Source organism: Crocodylus siamensis, chromosome 5, assembly GCF_052110815.1.
Source record: "Crocodylus siamensis isolate JL-2025a chromosome 5, ASM5211081v1, whole genome shotgun sequence".
NCBI classification, from domain to species: domain Eukaryota; kingdom Metazoa; phylum Chordata; order Crocodylia; family Crocodylidae; genus Crocodylus; species Crocodylus siamensis.
The window spans coordinates 177,345,575-177,361,323 of record NC_143399.1 but is presented as its reverse complement, the minus strand read 5'-3'; the positions used below and the strand labels follow the sequence as shown (position 1 = coordinate 177,361,323).

Genomic DNA, 15,749 nt, shown 5'->3' with positions numbered 1-15,749 from the left:
ACAGCAATGCAGACATGTATTATGACAAGAGTTAATTATGCCAGACTGCTTCTATTTGAGAAAAACAGCATTATACTACTTGAAAGAGTTTTAAAACATCAAGAACAAAAGAATTGAAGCTTAATGAAAATGAAGCTGTCTAGTAAAAAGCCCCAGATATCAAACTCAAAGCTGTCTGAAAAAACATACTAAAAAGTTTCCTGAAGATTCAAAGCATATCGTTTAAAAGTACATGTTATTCTGTTACAATGTATCATATGGAAGGAACGCAGCATGCAGTTAAATATTCTAACACTAAGTGTAAACCGAAATAAATCTTCAAAAGGCCATTGATAAAAATGTGCTCACCTGCAAAAAGGGATTTTTCTTTTTACATTGGCTGTAATGTCCAGCAAAGATGTGCTAAATGTAAAACAGGATTAGCACTAGTGAAACTTCCTCTGGATTCAAAGTAGTCACACTGATACAAGACTCCCTCATATGCCCTGTGAGTATGTAATAATGTCTCTACAGGAATGATATTTAATTTAAATATTTCCATGAATCTCATTTGGAAAGGTGCTTCATATTGTAATATATATATTTCTGTCTACCTCTGTGTATGAGATAATGCTTATTATAAGTAGTAAATATTTATGTTTGGTAGCAAACAAAGGTCCCATTTGGTACTATACTGTACAAGGCCACAGCAATCCCTCTCTCAAAGGGCTTTTTGTTGCTGTTGCTTGGCTGTTTTTTGTACTTGGGTTTCATATATATATATATATATATATATATATATATATAAAAAACACAAGGCAATTTATGGGTGGGCAGTGGAGAATGCACAAGAGGTGGAAGGATGCAAGAAGCTCTCGCTTGCCCTTTCATGCTGCAGGCTTTGTGGGGCACAGTGGAGGGAGTTAAGTAGTGCTGCTGGCACTAATCATCACATTAAAAGAGGCTGGGCTGGGTAGAGAGATGGTCTTTTCACCTGACCTCTAGTGCTGGCAGAGCTTATTAGGGGGGTGGTATTAATTCCACTTCATCAAAAAGGTAGCAATAAGATCGTTCCTCTGAGTGAGGTTCCCATGCACTGGTGAAAGCACCATGTGCCAGCATCAGAACAATTGTTGCAGCTGTTCTTCAAATAATGATGTATCTTTTTGCCAATCCCAACAATTGATTGTCTCAAGGGATTGTTTCAATCATTTCATCCCAAGGGGGGACACAAATTAACACAAAGACTTTGATTATACAGGAAACCCTCAGTATTCGCGGCTTTGGTATTCACGGTTTCAAATATTTGTGAATGCTGAACCCACATCTTAAGTACACTTGCAGGAGCTCCTCAGGAGCTCCATGCTTGGCGTCACCAGTGCAGCCATGCCTGCCCCCACCACCAGCCCCTGGGGGCATTGCATTCATGAACGCAGTGCCTTATTTGCAGATTTCACCATTCGTGGGGATCTCAAGAACATATCCCCTATGAATGGTCAGGGTCACATGCGCTTTTGTTAACTTCAGTTTTCTAAAGCTTTTCTAGTCAGACTTTCTTCCTGGATGAATCAGGTCTCCTGACTTCTTATATAACTTGATATCAGTATTGCAAAACATTTCCCTTATCAGTGCATGCCTAAGAACTCAGGCATTTTTTGGCACTGCTAACATATTTTGAGAGAGAGAGAAATGAATGCTGAGTATACCACATCTCAAAGGACTCTAGCTGAAATTAATAATTTCCTACTGTCCAGCTCTCAAATCTCAATTCATTATGGAGCAAGCCATGCTCTGATTTCACTGAATAGCTGAAAGCTTTTTGATTCTTATTTTACATTATTACATTTAATGTATTAGATCTGAGAGAGACTAAGTGCAGCATTTTCATTCTTCGGACTATTTTATTTTTATAATGTCCTGTATTTATATGTATGGTCTCTATAAAAATAGAGAGAACAATATGGCACAGTAGAATACGAAAGTTTTATTTTTGCCTGAGGCTGGGGTAACCACTCTACAGACAAATGATAAAACTTTGCATGAATCATGGATGTAGTCCCAAAGAAGCTTTTACAGCACTCCACACTATCATTAATTCTCTACACATCACCTGGCTTTCAAGCCCATGCCATGCACACTCTGGCACGTGGCACGTTACCCCAGGTTGGGTAGGGAAGGCTGGGCCCAGCAACTGTGCTGATCCCAGCAGCCTTACCTAGGGCCTGAGGGCCTCCAGGAGCTGCAGCTGTGGTGTTCATGCAGCAGGGAGCCTGGCCAGCAGTTTGAGTGTGGCTTCGGCTGGCCAGGCTCTGGTTTTGGGCTATGAGCGCTGCTAAGTGCACTGCCCCACTTATTTTTGGCATGGTTTTTTTTTTTTTATCTTGGGATCTCCTCTACAGTAGCAGCACTGGGAACACCTGCACATGCATACTTATTTCAGCATGTTTGTTTTTTTTTACCTCAGGAATCTCCTGCGAAGTAGCAGCACTGGGAACACCTGCATATGCATACCACACAGTCATGTTCATCTGGAAGTGCCCTGTGGGTCATGATGTAGCATTCCTTAAAATTACCATTGACCCTTAATTGAGAATGGTTGCCCTACAAATAAAACCTGTAAAATTTCAGAGGATTTTATCATAAACTAAGCCTACCGGAGGATGGGGGGAATACCACCACTGCTAGCCCACTGAGCAACCCTTGCAAAGCCAGCAGGTCAAGACACTTAAGGGAACCCACCACTGACCCAGCCCTGGAACAAACTGTAGGCAAGGAAAGGGCCCCCAAGGGGACACTTATGTGCCTATACACAAATGCCAGGAGCTTGGGGAATAAAACAGGAGGAACTTGTCCTCCTGCTAAACACAAATAACTATGATGTCATAGGGATAATGGAGACCTGATGGGATTCCACCCATGACTGGACCACAGGTATAGATGGCAATACCCTGTACAGGAGGGATTGAGTGGACAAAAGGCACAGGGTTGTAGCTTTCTATGTCAAGAAAAACTACGCATCCCTGCAAGCCAACACTGGCACCCATGATGGATTTGAGACCCTCTGGGTTAAAATCTGTGGGGAACACGGCACAGGGGATATTATGGAGGGAGTCTACTACAGACACCCTACCCAGGGTCAAGACCTTGACCAGGAGTTTGCCAGGGAATTGGCTGAGGCTGCATGCTCCTGGTGTATGGCTGTCATGGGAGACTTCAACTACCCAGACATCTCATGGGAAGAGCGCTCAGTCAAATCCAAGCGGTCACAAAGCTTTCTCTCATGCGTGGATGACCTCTATCAGATGCAGGAAGTCTACGGGCCAACAAGAGGTAAAGCACTGCTCAACCTTGTACTGGGAACCGGGGATGACCTAATTAGTGACCTAATGATTGAAGGGAAGCTGGGTGACAGTGACCATGAGCTGAACACCTTCACCATCCACCATAAAGCTGGCAAGTCAGTCAGTAATACAGAAGTCTTCGACTTCAGGAAAGCTGACTTCAACGAGCTAAGGAGGCTTTACAGTGAGGCTCTAAAGAGCTACAACCCAAAGGGGAGGGGAGTTCAAGACAAGTGGTTGCTGCTTAAAGGAGCAATCCTGGATGCATGAACAAAGTCTATCCCATCTCAGAGGAAAGGCAGCAAAAGGGCACAGCAGCCCCCTTAGCTCTGCAGGGAACTAGCAGACCTCCTGTGTCTAAAAAGAAAGGCCTACAAAGGATGGAGGACGGCATCCACCTCCAACGAGGAATACTCTGCACTGCTCCAGACCTTCAGGGAGCAAACCAGGAAAGCTAAGGCTGCAACTGAACTCCAGCTAGCTACAAGTATCAAGGACAATAAAAAGTCCTTTTTTAGATATGTGGGGAGCTGGAGGAAAAGCAAGGGCAACATTGGACCCCTGCTGAACCAGATAGGACAACTGACAACCGATGCCCAGGAAAAAGCCAACTTGCTAAACGCGTATTATGCGTTGGTCTTTCACCAATCCCATGGGACACCCCTACCCATTATGGGACAGGGAGGCCTGGTGAGGGAGATCCCTTACCCCCCATCAATGCTGACCTCGTGAAGGAACACCTTGACAGGCTGGACACCTTTAAGTCAGCCGGCCCTGATGGCTTACACCCCAGGGTACTCAAGGAGCTGGCGAGCGTTGTAGCCCAGCCCCTGGCATGGGTCTTCAAGAGCTCCTGGCACACTGGTGTAGTGCCCGAAGACTGGAAGAAGGCCAATGTGGTGCCTATCTTCAAGAAAGGGAGGAAAGTGGATCCAGCAAACTATAGGCCCATCAGCCTGACCTCTATCCCGGGGAAGGTCTTAGAAAAGATTATTAAAGAGGCTATTCTTAACAGACTGGACGATGGCAACATCCCGAGGGATAGCCAGCATGGGTTTGTCATGGATAGGTCTTGCTTGACCAATCTCATTTCGTCTGACAACCAGGTGACCTATCACCTGAACAAGGGGGAAGAGATGGATGTCATATATCTTGACTTTAGAAAAGTGTTCGATCTGGTATCACATGATCGCCTCTTGGCGAAACTGGCCAACTGCGGCCTCGGGTCCACCACAATCCGCTGGTTGGGGAACTGGCTCCGTGGTCAGACCCAGAGGGTGGTGGTTGATGGAAGTCAATCGTCATGGTGCCCTGTGACCAGTGGGGTCCTCCAAGGCTCTGTCTTTGGGCCCATACTGTTCAACATCTTCATTAATGATGTGGACATTGGTGTCAGAAGCATACTGGCCAAGTTCGACAACAACACCAAACTCTGGGGTAAAGCATCCACACCTGAGGACAGGAGGGTGATCCAGGCTGACCTGTACAGGCTCATGAAATGGGCAGATGAGAACCTGATGGTGTTTAACACTGAAAAATGCAAGGTTCTCCACCGTGGGAAGAAAAACGTGCAGCATCCTTATAGGCTTGGCAGAGCTACACTGGCTAGCACTATGGTTGAAAGGGATTTGGGGGTCATGGTTGACCACAAGATGAACATGAGCCTTCAGTGTGATGCTGTAGCCAGTAAAGTGAGCAAAACACTGGCTTGCATCCATAGATGCTTCTCGAGCAAATCCCGAGATGCCATTCTCCCCTTGGTACTCGGCCTTGGTGAGGCTGCAGCTGGAGTAGTGCATCCAGTTTTGAGCTCCACAATTCAAGAAGGACGTGAAAAAGCTTGAGAGAGTCCAGAGAAGAGCCGCATGATCAGAGGTCAGGAAAACAGACCTTACGATGACAGGCTGAGAGCCATGGGGCTCTTTAGCCTGGAAAAGCGCAGGCTCAGGGGTGAGCTGTTGGCCACCTACAAGTTTATCAGGGGTACTCACCAGGATCTGGGGGAATATTTGTTCACCAGAGCACCACAAAGGGATGACAAGATCGAACAGTCACAAACTCCTCCATGACCATTTCAGGCTGGACATAAAGAAGAACTTCTTTATTGTCCAAGCCCCCAAGGTCTGGAATAGACTGCTGCTGCTGGTGGTTCAAGCACCTACAGTGAACACCTTCAAGAGACATTTGGATGTCTGTCTTGCTGAGATCCTATGATCCCTGCTGACTTCCTGCCCCTGGGGTAGGGGGCTGGACTCAATCTTCTGAGGTCCCTTCCAGCCCTGATGTCTATGAAATCTATGAAATCTTTAACAGACTGATGCTGCACTGAGTGTGTGAGCAGCTTTACAGATACAGGAACACATTATCTAAGACCATCAATCTGGAAGCCCAATACTGCAATTTTGTGAACAGACAGAAATTGCAAATGACAATAAAATCATCCAACTCAAACTGCAACTTGGGACCAGTCATACAGTGGATACCTACAATTTATTTGTACCTGTCAGTTACACTTGCATAATTTTAGGTGTAAATGGAAATGGTGGTACAATTTTGGAGATTTTTTCCCATTCAAAACTAGTTCAACATTTGCCAAGTATTTATTATTATTTTGTGTATTATGCATCCTTCATTCTCTTTCAAATGGTGGTTAAGGCTGGATGCTTCACAGAAAGACAAAATCCTTCTGTAATGCAATTAGTTGTGCAAAGGGGGAAATCTCTTTCCTGTCTCCAGCTGGAGATCATTTAATGCACTGAAGCATGAGAAACGATCACTTTTGTAATTGTAATCTTAGTTAGCTTAATTGCAGAGGCTAGTCTTATTTATGTGCATCTAAATCTAAATTTTGTTTTAATCTTACTGTAGTAATAAGATGCATCAGAGTACTCACTGAGAATGTCTACAGTACTTGAGGAAAAGAAGGTTAAAGGCTATATTTCAGCTAACAAGAATCTAGCAAATCAAAGTCAACCTCTGGCTCATAATTTTAGTCTCCTCTTGCTTTCCTTTATTTTAATTCTGAATGTATTACTGAATTCTGTAAACACATTTTGTTATAGCTTTGTATGGTATGAAAGGTTCTACAGTCACCTTCTTTAAAGTGGGGATCCTGGTTTCTCCATTTAAAAATCACAAATACTCTCATAAACCCCCCAAAATTCACATTTTTTCTGGGATTAAAATGAAATGCCACTATATATATAAGTCCCAGTTAAACACAATTTTTATTGATACATTTACAGTTTTAAAGCAATTTGGAAGTCTACCAGTGCCTCAAATCACTATAATAAAATACATATACATTTTGGAGTTTGATTTGGGGTTTTCTGTGATGGAAAAATCGGAGTTCCCCATGCCTCCTTTGCTCACCAGGATGTGGGTCCAGCCACAGCTGTGCCTCCTCCCCCACCCCCTTTTGTGGTGCTGAGCAGCCGTGATATGACAGTGCTCTGCCCATGCTATTGCCCCTCAGCCCTGCCCATGGCCCTCACTCCCCACTAACAGCCCCACAGCCCTACCATTGGCCTTCACTCCCTACCAACATCCTCTCATCCCCCTAGTCCTACTGGTGCCCCACACTCACAACCTGCTGCCCCCCAGCCCTGCTGTCAGAGGCCCCCAGCTGCCAGGGCTCTGTGACTAAGGACCTGGGTCTGCAGCCCTCTGCCCCCCACAGCAGCACCCAAGCCTTGGCTGTCACCCACGGGAGGCAGCAGCTGCTGGGACCAGAGCGGAGCATGGAGCCTGGTTCCCTATCCCCAACTGGTGGCACAGCTGGAGTGGAACTTATGGCAGGCTGGATGCAGGCTGCCTGCTGCAAGGTTGGGGCTCCCTGTCTGCTGCCCTCCCGCCCAGGGGTCTCTGTGGCCCAGCAGGTAGGATTGGACTTGGGAGGGTAGAGCAGGGCAGGGAGCCTTGGTGCCACCACTGGGAGCCCTGTGCAACTATGGCAATGTACCCCCTGCACACCCAGCACCAGTGAGGAGCACAACTCTGTGCTGCCACCTTTGCTGTTACTGGGTGGGCAAGGGCAACTCACCATGGCAGCCTGAGGATACTGGCAGATGCAGCAAGCCTCCCTGTAATGCCAGGTCCCATCCACTAGGTCACAGAGACCCTAGGAACGAAGGCAGCAGGGTGGGGAGTCCTGAGCCTGCAGCAACCAGCCCACATCCACCCCTGCCCCATGCACAAATCTGGGAGGGGTGTGATTCCCATGTCCCCCCCCAGGAATACCCACTGCACAGTGGCAGGGAGCCAGCCCTGCCCTCCCCCCACTGCTCCCAAATGAACCACCTGCAGCTCCATCCCGTTCGCCCGCTGGGCCCTGCAGCCCACCCCAGCTGGGCCCATGCACCACCCCAGCTGGGCAGCACCTCCAGCCCCAACCCTGCCCAACTATGGGGGCTTCAGTTGCCCCCACCCCAGACTTACCTGTGGGGAGCTTCATGTTGCCTTGCTGCCACGTGCATGTGTACACACACATGCACATGGCACCCCCTGCCTGATCGCCCCCCTCCTGCTCCCCCCAGCCCCTTGCAGGCTAGAAGTCTGAAAGCCTACAAGGGGGGGAAAAAAAAAAAAAAATCACAATTTCTGATGATTTTGTCCTTAAAATAAAAAAAAAAAAAATCTGTTTTTCCATGCTGAACAGAAAACCCGGATCCCTGATTATAAGCAATGGAGAGGGAACCCATCAGATGTTGTGCCTATGAGGTCTCATGCATATGATCAATCCCTGCTTTAAAAAAAAATCCTTCAAGCTTTTCTTTCTGATCACCAAAGCCTAGAACATGTTGTGCAAAGAGAAGAAAGTTACATCTGAGTTGCATGAAAAATTGGTCACCTTAGGCTCAAATCAAGGAATATTTCACCAAAATTGCAAGATCCTCCCAAAAATGTTAGGTTTGTGGGGGGGGGGGGGGGGGGGAAAAAGAGGGCAGTGAGGGAGGTTCTTTTTAAAAAAAAATAAACAGCTCTTAGTCTTCTGTGCACAAGAGTAAACCTCCTCAATATTGTACTCTCATCAGCCATGCTCAGATTATGACTCCAGCTGTGAAAGAGACAGCATGGGTCACATCCTTGATACTTCACCCTGTGAGATCATAGTTTAGATCCCCCTATGGTAGACCAAGGGTATTACAGCTCCTAGGCACGTGTTAAAGACAACCTTATTGCCCTTGGTCAGAACCAATCCTCTTTGGGAAGGGCTGAAATATCTCCAGGATATTACTTTGTTCTCAACAGCAGTATTTTTAAACTTCAAACCGTACCAGCAAATAATGCCAGAAGGCACCCCTGAGAAGTAACATATACACAGTAGCATAACTAGGGCAGGATGACTGGGACAGTCAACCTGAGTGCCAATTTGGGCTGAAAAAATATCAGCTGCTGCCCGAGCTGTATAATTGCGTCAGCGCCAGCTGCAAGTCACTGATGCCCCTATGCATCCTGATGCTCCAGGAGCTGCTTTGTTACACCTTTGCATGTACACATTTTCCTTCAATAATCTCATCTGGTGGCACTTATCTGGTGTGATTTAGGAACAGTAAATCCAGCATTTATACAGAGGGAGTTGGACTAGATGACCCTTGATGTTCCTTCTAATGCTATGGTTCCTTTCCATGACTTTGAAAACCACACTGCCTCTGCTAGTGAAATACACCCCACTGGAGAGCAGTGGTTACTGAACCTCCCAAATGGGATGGACAGAAGAGCATAATCAAGAACGGGAAGAACCGTGACATTCTCAATACCATTTAGCTTGTTAGACACACTTGAGAAAATAAGTTATGCCAAACAAAAGGATGAACTTTTATACCTCCTGTTACACCTTTATTCTGTAAAGTGGAGCAGAGGAAGAATTGTAACTCTGAGTCACTGAAGGATTTTTGTAACACAGCATGTATAAGCCAGGTAGAGACATTACACTTTTACCAGTATAAGCAATTGGAAACGGGTCTAGACTTGTAACAGAACAGAAGTTCGGCACACACTAGCTTAAAAATGGTTGGACCTAGTCTGAGATTTGCCCCACCAACCAAAGGGGAAATGTGTGTTCTGTCCACAACTGATCTAAACTATGCTGCTTACAGAAACTCAGATAATTTCCACCCCAGGCTTTTTGAATGTCTATGCCCAGCCTTAGAATCTAGTCCACAGTGAAAAAAGCCATAGTAAGGGAGGTAAATACTTGTGTCAGAACAGACCTTCCTTGTGCCTTCCTGAACATGCTACCACTGCAGAAAAGGCAGAACACCGGATATTATCGTACACATGACTATTCATACAGTGAGAAGTTGATAAGCATTACCCTGAAATGAGGCTTTATTGTTTCTGCGACTCAATATTCCAAGCAGCTCTCATCAGCTTGCCAGTCTGGTGTTGTTGCTAAGCAGCGTCATGCAGACAGACAGTTAGTCAGCAGTCCATGACAAGGCTAACTTTCAAAATGATTTTTTTGAGTTCTCAAGCTCTCTCCTGAACTCTTTAAATATTACTGCACATTTGTCCAAAGGGAAGAAAAGGAAATACACATTTTAAATGTTTAGAACCTCACCGCTTTGTTGTAGAATTGTACAGCTGTTCCCTTTTAGAGTCAACATCTGTGACTGCTGCCTTTACAGATATTGACATAATACCATCTATTCTATTCTATTCAGGTTCCTATATCCTACTGATTACTATAGCATCCAACTGGTTCATATGACTTGCAAATACAGAACATTTCAGCACACTGCGTGTTTCACCATGTCGTATTTGTTATTTATCAGCATCACGAGAATATCCCAGGGTATCTGAAATTTAATGACTTCATTTAAGAAAGGAATATTAAAAAAAAAAAAGAATGATCTCAATATTTCTTCAAGGTTCTTTTACTATCTTTGACGGGGAAATGATTTCAGTAGATGGAAGGACTTAAGAACAGTGAGTAATTTGCAGATGAATGACCAAACTGGGCAAAGGTATAGTAGAAAAGGACAACCATGGACTTCTACCATTACAATTTGCCATTTGACTAGTAACTCCAGAGAATGAGAAACAACCATCTCAGTCAAGATTTCACTGTTATAACATCATAAATCGGTTTACCAGTATTATTCCCATTTTGACTACATTTGAAGATTCAAACACAAGATGGCAACACAATCAGAGATGCATTTGGAGTGAGAACAAATACAAATAAGCACAGTGACACGATTTGCCTGATTCTTTTTTATATTATATTGAAGCATATATCTATGGAAAAAAGACTGCACCAACATCAGTCTTACTTTGTCAAAGAGAATATATGAAAAGTACAGGGCCTGGTCCTCATTGTTGGTAATGCCAACCTTGCTAGCCAAACCCCTCTCATTAAATGGCAAGGAACAAGCAACCAGATATCTGCTGGCCACATAACTATGTTCTGAGGAATCTTTATAAAATGTAACCATAATCTATTTGAAACCAAGACTAAATGCTTTGGTTTCTCTTTATCCTCCTTGCACAATTCTGTGTGCTATTTTGTCTTCCCATACCACAGACAGATCAAAGGATCCCTTAATCCAAGAAAATATTGTTTCATAGTAGCTCCAGCCTGGAATCTTTGAAAACCAACTTATCCCTGGTTAAGACAAGCAAAAATTATTTAGCTGGGTCAAGACAAATAGACTTATGTAGACACTATATAATATAGACACCAATACAATACTCATATCATCACTTTAAAAGTGCTGTGAATCTGTAAAGTTCCACACATTACATCTAGGGCATGCTACTTCAAGGAACAGGTCCCTCGTGACTGTTTCTGAGGCTCATACAGCTTTTTAATAGGGGTTTTTTTTGTTCAAAAGGCTATTCAGAACATTTTTTACAAATCAAAACCATAGCTTTTAAAGTTTGAAATGTTGCCACAGGGACTCTCACCTACTGTTAGGTCAAGCAAATCCAAAAACATCAGGTAGTGAAGAATTAGAAACCTCAGCAACTGCACTATGTAGCAGGCACAATAATATAATATTTTACTTCACAAGTATTGATCTTGTCTATAATGAGGGCCAGAAAATGATTATGAGAAGAGAAATGGGCAGTATTGTAAGCATATGAGGGATTATGAAGGATGTACTTCAGCCAAAAATAGAAGTGATTTTTTAAAATCTAACCAGGCTTCACTGTGAGCTTAGAACAAGATCCCAGCTCAGATGGATTCAATGCTGAAGAGTATCTCATGTAAAATTATTGATTCATACTCCCATTCCCCAGTTAGGTGGGGAAATACTAGCTTCATTTTATTGTTAGGGAAAGGAAGCAAAGAGATGAATGCAAGGATCAAATTTGGTCTTTAAATAATGCAATGCCTAGAATTTGCTTTAGGATACAATTCAAGTTATCAGTATTAGGCAGCTAGAATCCCTATGCTGGTAATGGAGAGACTCTGGAATCATGAGAGAGCAACGCAGGTTTAAGAGCTTAAAGTACTCTACAGACAGATTGGAGAGCATTAAATGCTTCCAAAAAGATTGTGTATGGAGCAATCTCTCTATATATCTATTTTAGGGAGCTGGATTTATTTTTAAGTATTAAATTTGTGATTTGATAAGTTGGATTAATTAATAAATATAGTAAAAAAAATTAAATGATTGTGCAAGGAAACTGAATATGGTACCTGTGAGGGCGTGGGGCCTAGGAGCAGCCGTGTACTCCCTAGCGCCCCCTACCATCACGTAAGGTGGACTCAGCACCCTCGGATTCTCGCCCGCCACGTCTTTGATAATAAATAAGTTTAGATGGGAGGCTGCCTTTATCCCCCTAGTGAATGGTACGTATGTTCCTGCCCCTACTCCATATGGAGTATCTCTGTGCACCTCTGCCTTAAGGGCTATGTGTGCCTCCAAACCTCCCCTTTAGCACACCCCAAGCCTCACAGCTGTTCCGGGGGACGTTGTGTGGTCCCCTGCCCTCTGGCGTCCTCTCCGGCACCCCGGGCTCGTCACCCACCTTGCGCCCCTGGGCCTGGCCCGTAGCCGCCGCCCTGTTACCGGCGCCCCTGGGCCTGTTACACTCTTGGGCTACTACTCAGCCCGCTGCCCCACTCTGGGACCTATGACACGCTCTCCGCGGCCGTTGCCCCCTTCTGGGCCTACGCCACGCTCTTCATGCGCGCTCGCTGCCCCTCTCTGGGGCCTGTGCCGCACCTCTCGCGCCCGCTGCCCCTCTCTGGGGCCTGTGCCGCACCTCTCTGGGGCCTGTGCCACGTTCTCCGTGGCTGTTGCCCCCTTCTGGGCCTACACAGCGCTCTTCACGCGCACTTGTTGCCCCTTCTGGGGCCTCGCCCTCTCTGGGGCCTAAACTGCGCTCCTCGCGCTTGCGGCTCAGGTGGCCGCAGCCGTGCCTGGCCCCTTGACCCTTCTCTGGGTCGTCTGCCCCACTGGGCAAAACACCGCCCTTACGGGCTGGGTTCCAAAACCCACCTCTCCGGCGCAAACAGTAGTGCCCCACTGGCACCGCTGACTGTGCCACTACTGGGCACTCGGGACCCCCAGGTTACTGGGGAGCTCCCGTGAGGCCTCCTCTCACCCCTACAGCCTCACCCGGTCCTCCAGTTTAACCATAACACAAGCCAAGCCCAAATGGCTGTAACGAAACCAACAAAGAGCCTTCTCGCTCGTAATACATGCTCCCAGCCCCGGCAGGGCTTCCACCGTACCTCTCTTTAGGGCCCTCTCCTCCCTAGCATCATCACAGCCAGTCAGCGAGGTAAGGCTGCAACCACCCACTCAGGCTGCTCAGCTCAGCCGCAGAGCTCCTGCTCCCACGGCCGCCAGAAGGGAACTGCTGCTGGGCCCAAGCCTGAGCTGTTATAAAGGGCCCGGCCCTGCCCCCTTCCGGTCACCTGACCAGCTGGTTGCCAGAGCAACCCGCAGCTGCACTGCCCTGTTGATTGGCAGCTATTTACTTATCTAAGGCACAGGATGCCTCAGTGCTCCTGTGACAGTACCTCACTAAAGAGTGATAAAGCATGTCTAAATAATAATGGTCCAATAAACAAAACTTTACATCTCCTAGCTCTATGACCATTTACTTTGTTATTGACTTTACATCAGCTTTCATAGAAAATACTCTGGAATAATAGTAAACATCAACCAACCCATTACCTTACTATATATCATGTCAATTACTTGTCTGTGAAACAACTTCCAGTCATTGTTGAGATAGTTACTTATCATCCTGCCTACAAAATCTGTGGCTAGTGACAGGAACTAAGCCATATATATCAGGAATGGAATTACAGGAAGGTAAAATTAGGGCTCACTAGAGCAGGGGTGGGCAAAATGGTGGATCTAGCTGGAGGCCAGACTCCATTTCCCAGCAGCCCCTGCCTACATGGCTGGGGCTGGTTTCCAAGGAGACCCCAGCAGCAGCTGTGCTATGATAGCAGGCAGGCCAGGATTTTCATGGAGACTGGCCCCAGCAGCACTGACAGGGCATGAAGCAGGGCATGGAGCTGCTCCAGGGCCGGGCTGGGATTTTGTAGCAGTGACAGCATGATGCACAGCCATGATCTGCAGCCTACATGCCCTGGACAGGGGTGTGTAGGTCGTGGATTGCAGCTCGTCTCCAGCTCTTTACAGCAGTGACAGGGTGATCTGGAGCTCGGGCAGAGCCATGATCCATTGCCTGCACACCCCTGCCTGGAGCATGCAGGCTGCAAATTGCAGCTCTGCCATGGCTCTGGATCACACTGTCACTGTCACAAGATCTCAGCCGGGCTCTGGAGCAGTTCTGTGCCCTGCCGCATGCCCTGCCAGCAGGGGTGGTGCTAGGGAAGTGTTGGGGGGGCTATAGTCACCTCAGAATTCCCCGTAGCCACCCTTCCCAGTGGTGCTGCCACTGCCTGCCCCACACAGGTGGCAGCAGCAGAGCCCATCTGTCTCCTGCCTGCAGCACAGGGCTACCCCACCAGGAAGAGATTTACACCGCTGCTGCCTGCCAGCCCCGCTAGGGCCAGTTTTCATGAAAACCCTGGCCCTGAGCTATCACAGCATGGCTGCTACTGGGGTCTCAGTGGAAACTGGCCCCAACCACATGGACAGAGGCTGTTGGGAATGGAGTCTACTGCCAGTTGGATCCAGCCCATGAGCTGGACTTTGCTCGCCCCTGCACTAAAGGATAGAATCAAAGAATAGTATTATATCATATAGTCCTTTAGTTCAACCACTACACAGATGAAGGATTCACTGTTCTAAACTGTCCTAGACGGATGACTTTCCAGCCTGTCAGTGAAATCGTCTAATGAACGAGTTTCCACAGTTTCTCCAGTCTGCTTGCTCCATTGTTCTACTCTTCTTACACTTATGAAGTTCAGACCACAGTCAGGACAAAAAGATCTGTTTCACAGGAAGTGCCAAAGACTGACAATTTTCCTTTTTATTTTTCCTTGGATTGAAAACTTTTTTTTATAAAAATGGAATTGCATATCAGTGTCTAATTTAATGTCAATTCTGAGCTGTTTAATTTGGGAAGAGGTGTGCATTCATCTGTCCATCCAGTTAACAGATTGGCTTGGGATGTGGGGAATTCAGGTTCCTGATTTAGAATGGAAGATTTGTATCCCAGATTGCTCAGATTCAGAACGGTGGCTTGAACTTCAAATCTTCCCTCATCCCAAGCCAGGACCTTAACCACTTGGCTTCAGAATGGGAGCATCTCAAATAGCTTATTTCAGCAAAAAATCACTAAGTTGATAATGTTGGACCAAGTCTAGTCAGATTCTTTTTTGGAAGATTTTTGTTGTCGGTTTTTTTAATAAATTAGGAAGAAAAATATGTCTCTACACTGACAGGAAGAAATAGCAAAGTGAAATCAAATAATCAATTAGAGAAATATTATTCTCCCCCTGAAAAAGTACAAAGTTCTTACCACAGACAAAGCTAGACTGCTTTAAACTATTTTTGTTATAAACCTTAAGCAGCTACATAATCTGATGGTAAATCCCATCCTTATGGAAAACAAACAAACAAACGATTAACAACAAAATAAAAATTACAGCTTCCTGAATCCCACAACCCTCTACAAACAAAGGATAAGAGAAAGAGGGAAATAACAGGCTCCCAATTCAATGGAAATCAATTACAAATGCCTCCCTCCTTCAAAAGGCAAAAAATCCTGACTGTACTACATTGGCCTCAAGCCATGGCAGAAATGCCAAGATGTCAGTGAGAATTGAATATTATATGAATATGCAATACACAAAAACTCACACACAGAGTAGCAAATCTTAGCTCCTAAAAGCAGTCTTATAAACGGGAAGAGCTTTTACAGACTCATTGCTTCCAAATCTTTCACAATCAGAGTGAATGGAAATTAAATTTTATTGTGTGAAAGTTAAATCCCAGCCTCAACTAGAAGCTGTGAGTAATTTGGTGGCTTGCTAACAGTTGGAGC

The 15,749-nt window shown here is 45.7% G+C and overlaps 1 protein-coding gene across 1 annotated transcript in view; it reads right to left on the bottom strand.

Moving 5' to 3' along the window:
• The window catches only part of MALRD1 (MAM and LDL receptor class A domain containing 1), a 500,931-nt gene that overhangs the window by 264,191 nt on the left and 220,991 nt on the right, over positions 1-15,749 (bottom strand). The window lies entirely within an intron of this gene.